General features: G+C 46.8%; 1 protein-coding gene across 4 annotated transcripts in view; it reads left to right on the top strand.

Moving 5' to 3' along the window:
* The window catches only part of Mob3b (MOB kinase activator 3B), a 194,867-nt gene that overhangs the window by 54,859 nt on the left and 132,142 nt on the right, over nucleotides 1–7,866 (top strand). The window contains exon 1 of one of the 4 annotated variants that reach the window (XM_029476413.1): nucleotides 5,937–6,029. The exons of the other annotated variants lie outside the window; for them this stretch is intronic. The gene's annotated coding sequence lies outside the window, so the exon portion shown is untranslated. Of the gene's footprint in view, nucleotides 1–5,936; nucleotides 6,030–7,866 lie in introns of those variants that run through there. 4 annotated transcript variants of the gene reach the window in all.

Raw genomic sequence — 7,866 nt, 5'->3', positions numbered from 1 at the left:
GGAGAGGAGAGGAGAGGAGAGGAGAGGAGAGGAGAGGAGAGGAGAGGAAAGCCACTCCTTTCTCTGGGCCCTGAAAACCAGGACTCTTCCCTGTCTATACCCTGTAAAGTTTCCCTTTGTCCCAGCATGATCTTACTCTTCCCCCTCTCTCAGTCTCCAGGGCAGGTTGTCCTTCCATTTCATAAGCTTGCTCTGCTAGATGAGAAAAACGTGCACTTTATTCAGACAGCAAGCTGAGTCGTGTGGATTACAGTCCCTGAAGAAATGAGAAACCAAGCGTAGAAAGCCTTCAAAGCTGAAATAAATCAGGGCTCTTTGGCTGTGCTGCCTTGGTCTGGCAGTTTTTGTGGTTTTTCTAGAAGCCGCTCTGGGATAGGGTGTATTGGAAGGGATCGACTAGGGAGCAGCTCATTGGATAATCAATTAAGATCCGACAATCTGTAGCCCCTGGGGCTAGCTATCTGATTTAAAACACAAATGTTTACAAGTGCCTTGTATCTTGTTTGGGTCTGTAAAGGTCTGCATCTGAGGTGTGCTAGTGTGGCTTCTAGACACCTCTTCTTTTTTTTCTAATGCAAATCCAGTAGTCTTGTTTTAATCTGTGGCATTCGGTTAGCCTTCAGCTTTTGCCTAGCCTATTGGGTTTTTTAATTTGTTTATTGGCTGAAATTGGTACAAAAATTTCTTGGGCCATCAGAATTTTTATGGGAATCTGTCCTCTTTTCAGATTTTTTTTTTTTTTTAAGAATTAAGTGCCATTTAAAGAAAATAGGAGGCCAGGTGTGGTGGCACATACCTTTAATCCCAGTACATGGGAGGTAGAGGGCAGACAAATCACGGTTAAGTTCCAGGCCAGCCTGAGCTAGATAGCAAGTTCCAGCCCAGCCTGGGGTACATTTTGCGACTCTGGAGAGAGAACGAGGGGGTTAGGGAAGGAGAGAAGAGAAAAGGAGCAGGGGAAGGAGAGAGGAGAGGACAGAAGACTAAGAACCATTATCTAACCCTTGCCTTAGCTCCTTGCTCCGCACAGAGGATCTCCTGGGACTTCCTGTTTCTCACCCCCTCTTTCTGAGAAGACCCAGGAGCACCCTAGCAAAGGTGCCACATATTAGTGAACGTAGAATTTTAAATGGAAAAGAAGCCAATGCACGTGGCTTCCTGGATTCTCAAGTGAGTCCTCCCCGCTGGGTTTGGCTGAGCCTGGGGCCTGCTCAGCCTGGTGAGCCTGGTTGTTTTCCACGGCTATGTGGAAGCAGACGCTTCCCTTGGCAGAGTTGCTGCAGTCTCTGGAGACTTTTGAGAACTTTTGATGGGCGACGGTTTCCATGCCCATCAATGCAGGAACTGCAAGGCACTTTCCTCTTTGATTTAGTTTTAACGTTCTTTGGCAAGTTTACACATCGTGGTTACATAAGAAAATCAGAATGAAAAAGGTTTCGTATTATAAATGCATGCTTTGACCCAGGGTGAGTTTTGCTGGCACTGCCTTGGGAGTGTAAATTCCTGGTCTTAAATAAGCACGGATGTCCAGCAAACGCAAAACTATCTGCGAGCTTCCCTCGTGTCGCCATGGCAGCCTCCTAGCCTGTGCTCCCGCCCTCGTGGGCCACTGGTTGGCTGTTTGGTGGCTGAAGGGAGGGGCCGGCCAGTTAGGCCTAATAGGAAAACTGCTGTTCCTCCCAGTTGGGGAACAAGGAGGCTCACCCGCTTCTGCAATCACTGAGGGTTGCTGAGAGCATATGGTTGTGTCAGACCAGCTGCGGCCCTTCACCTACCATCTTGACTGAGCAACACTGAAATCCTGGAGTTATGTATAATCGCCCAGAGCTATATGAGAAAGAGAAAAGGAAATCCTACGCTGTCTGCCTTTTAGGCGCACCCCCACACACCCCCACCACCCCCCTCCCCACCCCCCACCCCCGCGCGCGCACAGTTTAGGAAGTATTACATTAATGACAAAAATTAAACCTGTTCCGCTCTGACGGTGTGCCTGGTGCGTGCAGTTTTTTTGTTGGGATGAGACTATTTGACTCTCATAACACGGAGATGGGTAACTTCGTTATCTCCGTCTCAAAGAGGAGGAAGGTGAAGATTAATTGTGTGATGTAATAAGATCAAGAGCCAGCAGCTGTGGGACTCAAATCCCAGCATGCTGCCCGCAGACACACAAAACAGCATCCAGTCTGTAGGAATCAAGGACCAGTAGATGCAGAGTACACAGGAGGGCTGAGCTGCCCCACCCTCCAGGGGTGGTGTAGCTCACATACCCCAGCGGCAGTACAGAAGCCATACTCCAGTCTCAACCTGGTTCAGATTAAGCCCTCCCACTCTCCAAGGCCTTTGCCTGCTGTTCTTTCTCCTGGAATTTCAGATTCTCAGATATTTCTCTCCTGCCTGCTCTCCTGGGTATCTGTCTGTTGGCCTAGGCCTGGTGTATCAGCCCTCCCCGCTCCCCCCAACTCCGAGTTCTTGCATACTAGAAGTATTCCGGTTAATACATTCAGAGACAAGAGGGGAAGACCTAAGACAAATGCACTTTACACAGGCACCTCAGGTGATCTCGGGGGAGGTGGGGGTTACTTTAAATTCAAGGGAATTGTTCATCAGTAAGACAACTTGTTCAGGGTAAGCCAGGATTGTGTATTTTCAATTCATCAGCCACAGATTCCACCAGAGTCTTTGGTGGGGGGGGGGGGCAAGGAAATGAAAGAGTTTGAGAAAAATGGGAGGCAGGGCTTAGGGGAAGAGCACAGCTCAAGAAGAGAGTCAAAATTCAAAAATGTAAAAATCTCCGGAGGAGCAGGGGTTAAAAATCATCAGTGAAACGATCAGCAGGAACAAAGCCATATCATGAGCCGCCCAGAGAGAAGGAAGGTATGCCCTCGATATCTGTGCAAGAGGCAGGGTGTGGCTGAAGCGGTTGGGATTGGTGGGGACTGGATGGCGAGCTCTGATTATAGCTGGACCTGACTCTGAGGAGTTAGGCAGGAGGAGGGTGACTTGAACTGTTTGGTGTAGAGGAAAGGCAATACCTGGAGTATGGTGGGCAAAGGCCAGCCAAGAACTGTCCCCTCATAGTGACGTGAAGACAAGCCATTTGTAGGAGGCAGAAACTCCCAGCCTTAGAGGCTGGACTCTGTGGGGGCTTGTGGGTTATCGAACTGACAAAGTCAAACCTTCTGGTTCTTGAAGGTCTGCATTGGGAGGGGCTGGGTTCTCTGTGCTTCTTTATATTTTTATATCATGGATGGTCTCTATATGACTTCACTTACGCTATGTTGCTTTAAAGGGCTTAAAGACCACCATAGGTTAAGAAAAAAAATCCATTAAGTCCATAAGTCAATCAATTAGCCAGCCAGCCAATCATGGGCTTTACCTTCTTACCTAAAAGAGAAGTAATGGTCCTCATGACTGCCCCCGCCCCCCTCCGTTAAGTGTTTAAGAGGCTCGCCTGTATAGTGAGAACACTGAAGCAGAGGTTAAGTTCTCAGCCTCAGGTCTGTCATAACTGCTGGCCTTTAAAACTTCACCCTTCTGGGCATTAGGTGTTTGTTTTGGTTTTAAACAAATTAAGAGGTTAGATTGAATTAAATTTTCAAGAGTCCTTCCTGCTGCAAAATCTTATCAGTAACAATTTTACTGTCGGTTTGTGAGAGTGGATGCCAGGATCAGAGCTTGAGAAAAACTAATATCAGGATACTGTTTAGTGTCACAGACATTGTGGGGACAGGGGAGGAAAGCAATAGAATTGATTGTGTTTTATTTCCTTCTTATATTAGGAACTCGAGCTCTCTCCAAGTCTTTAACACCACCACATAAAGCTTGTTGTATATGTTTGTTGTTGTTGTTGGTGTGTGTGTATCTATGTATGGTATGTATGTATGGTATGTATGTATGGTATGTATGTATGGTATGGATTATGGTATGGATGTATGTATGTGTATGTGCATGTGTGTGGTTGGTGTGTATATATGTTGTGTGTGTGTATGTGTATATGAGTGTATGTATGTATGTATTATGTGTGTGTATATACATATATATGTGTGTATATGTTTGAATGTACGTGTGTGTATGTGTGTGTATGTATGTGTATATGTGTGTGTGTGTATGCATGTATATGTGGGTGTGTGATGCATGGGGCTGGGGTGCACCTATGCAGAGAGGCCTGCGGGGCCTAGGACTATCTTGCTCTCACTCTTACCTTGTTACCTTGAGACAGGGCCTCTTTATGAACCTGCAGAAGCTCGCTGTTGCTTGTTTTGATTTCCTTCCACTGAACCCCAGTGATGAGCTGAGTGGCCAGTGTGTGTGACCATATCTGGCCTTCACATGGGTTTGGCCGTCCCAACTCAGATCCTTATGCTTGTACAGCAAGTGCTGTCACCAACAGAGCATCTCCCAACCCTTGTCCCATATTTTTCAAGTCTAAGAGCTGAGTAGTTCAGACTTCTGGCCGAATGTTGCAACATAAAGTATGTCAGCAATATGTCAGCTGTTTACACTGACCTGGTAAACAGCACGTCCAGTAGCCCTGGCGGTCTTTGGAAGAGGTCTCTGTTTTCTGAAAGGATTCATTTGCAGATTGGGAAACGTGATTACAGGAGCATGGTCCTATTGGTGGGAGAAAGAACTGTTTATCTGCCCGGTATTTGGTCAGTGATCACTTAGATAAACAGATCAAGCACGAGGGTTCCAAAGTTCTGTTTGTGCTGTCCTTGTGTGAAGCACTTGGGCTGAAGTCATCTGAGGAGGGAGGGGCCACAGGAAGTGAGGAGCACGGAGGAGCGTAACATCACCAGTGAGCCAGGTGTGACTGGGCCACCAAGGAGCAGGCCAGGTACTGGCAGCACGCGCCCGCCAGCCATCTCTTCTTTATCTGCCGCCTTCCGACTTTCCCAGGGACTGGAGAAGACTGAGGCAGAGCAAAGGAACAGCTTTACCTGGACGGCTGGAAGATTCTCCGGGTCTCTATGGAGAGCGGAGAACAGGGCCCTTCTGGGATGAGGCTGCTTGGTGGAGGCCACCAGCAGCAAGAGCAAGGGGCCTCTGAGACCTGGAGTTGACTCACAAATGAAATGTACTCTGTGCTGGGTGTAGCTGCCCGCCACGCCAGCAGCTGGGAGGATCTGTGAGCCGTGCATCCTGTGACCAGGTCTTCTCTCATCAAAGAAAAGCGGTAGAAAACTGTGCTTCCTAGTGTGCGGGCGGCCTCAGAGCGCCCACAGATGAGTACATCGTGATATAAGGTCCTCCCTGGGTTTTGTCACAAGTCTCTGCTGAAAGTCTCTCCCACACAGCTAACTTTGTGCAGGCAAGGCACTGGGCACAACCTCATACTGAGTCTCCAGCTGGGCCCCAGTAAACATTTGCCATTTCCTTCTACCAGGCTATGAGGAAGTTGGTAAGAAAAGCAGATGTTAAATTGTTTTAAACTACAACAAAAGCAAGACCTTCCCAGCCTTATAAAGACCAAAAAACAACAACAACAACAAAAAAACACCCTCAACTATATCCATTTTCTTTTTTTCTTGTGTCTTTTTTTTTTTTTTTTTTTGAGACAGAGTCTCACTATGTAGCCCAGGCTGACCTTGAACTCTCTATCACCCTGCCTTAGCCACCTCAGTCCTTGGATTACAGGTGTGCCCAACTCACTTGCCCTCACCTTAAATTTCCTAAGGAAATGCCAGCTTACATCAATTTCCAACTTGACACACCCACAAAGCAGGAGCCTCCACTGAGAAACTGCCTACATCAGATTGGTTTGTGGGAACATTTCCTTAACTGCTAATTGCTATGGGCGGTGCCAACCCTGGGCCTGTGGTCCTCTGTGGCCAGAGAATCAAATTAGAGGCAGAAGTCAGTGGAAAACACACCCCTAGGTCTGCGGTTGATAGGCCTGTGAGCTCAAATCCCAAATGTACCTATATTTCTCCATGCAGGGGTAGAGAAGGTGATCTCTTCCATTCAAGGGTTGAAGAATTGGGCAGCAGGAAATAGCTGAAGGCTGACACTTCTCAAGAGGAAGAGAAGTAAGTCAACTGAACATGCCCAGTTTATTATTCTCATAGTTAGCAACTAAACAACGTCTTCTTCCCGGGAGACAACACTAGGACAGAGATGGGCTCTTGGTGGGCTTAGGGGAAAATCGTCATAAAACTTCAAGTGAGCAAAGGACGCCTTACAACACAGCCTATGATTTTGTGCACTTGAGGCTGAGATGCTGAAGTCTTCCTGGGGAGAAGTCAAAGAAGAGAGCAGATGATGTCTGGGGCTCCTACATGTCTCAGAGCCTGAAGCCTGGTAATGCGAGACATCTAGGTCAATCCATGTAATACTCGTCTCTTGTCCATCTTTATTTACATTGCGTCCTTTGTCCCCCAAACACACTGCGATGCCAGTGTTGGTGCCTCGTGTAACCAATTCACTTTAGGGAGTAACTTGTCCCCAGACTAAGCGTGAACGCAAGCCCACATCTTCGTGACTCCAGGGTTGGCCTCCCTGCCCCCACCCCAGCCTTTGTGGTTGTCCCAGGGCTGGCAGTTACAACGCTGGGCTCAGTTTTCCTCCAGACTTCTTGTTTTACTTGTCGTGGTCGTGTTCAGGAGGCTAGAGCAGATGGCACATTAATTATTAGTCTCCTCTTCATTCAGGCTTGTCTGCTTCCTGCCTGTTGACATCTAAGAGACTTCAGTGCTGGCCAACCTGTCCTCTCCTATTTCTTTCTAAGGCTGCGGCCTTCTTTCTCCAGCAGAGACTCTTTTCTGATAGCAGGGAACCTTTGTAAATAGTGTAGGGACTCAGTTGTTTCTTCTAGAACCGGAGATTACAGCTGGCTCGTGCTTACTGGGTATGTGCAGTGTAGATAATCTTAACATTCTGTGTGTAAAAAGATTGAAATCAGAAAAGTGTTTTGAAGGATCGGTGGGAGGACGGGAGAAATATCATGTGCCCTGCTCTGCCCAAGTTCATGAAATAAGCCATGTGCACTAGATCTTGTTACAGACAAAAAGTACCGAAACGCCCTCCCAACAATAACATAAACTTGTCTTTTTTACACTTATGTGCCTATGTGAGTTTATGTACACCACCAGTACCCCAGTAGGCCAGAGAGTGTCAGATTCCCCCAGCACTGAGTTACAGGGAGTTGAGAGCTACCACCTACTTAGGGTGTTAGCAATTGAACCCACGGCGTCTCCAAGAGCAGTGTGTGTTCTTAACTCCTGAACCACATTTCCAGCCCCATAAATGTGTTTTAAATGTCAGAGAATATTAAGGTTATATTGCTGAAATTAATATTATTCTTTGACTTGATCATTAAAAGCACACCCAAATCAAGTGAGAAGGAAGCATTTTGCTTTCTTTTTTATCCTTTCCAGGTCCCTGTTGCCTCCCTGCCCATCTCCCACCCTGTTCATGGAACTGCATGGCACCAAAGCATCTTCTGTGACTTCTATAACCCTCCGGTGTTAGATCTAAAGTTGTATCTCCCGCTAATACGCCATTGTGCCTGCCATAAACTTCTCCATTGATTTAAGTTCCATGGATAGTCGCTTATAATGTTTACAACACCTTGAAGAATAACCATCTTTATCTTTAAAGAAGGCAAAATGGAGGCTTGTAAAAGATGCCTTGTCTAAAGATGTAGACTCAGGACCAATCATCTTGAGGACTGCCACTCCTTCTGCACATCACAGGACAACATATGTTGTCCAATGCTCCACTGTTTCTCTCCTTCCATGACCCTAGCAGTGTAAGCTTCTCCTGGTCTGTTTTTGAAACATTCATCAGTCTTGTTGAGCAAAGACAGGTGGCTTCTTGTTTGCTGCTGCTGCTTCTTCTTCTTTTTTTTTTTTTTTTTTTTTTTTT

Source organism: Mus caroli, chromosome 4, assembly GCF_900094665.2.
Source record: "Mus caroli chromosome 4, CAROLI_EIJ_v1.1, whole genome shotgun sequence".
Lineage (NCBI taxonomy): Eukaryota > Metazoa > Chordata > Mammalia > Rodentia > Muridae > Mus > Mus caroli.
This window is presented reverse-complemented; position numbering and strand designations above follow the sequence as displayed.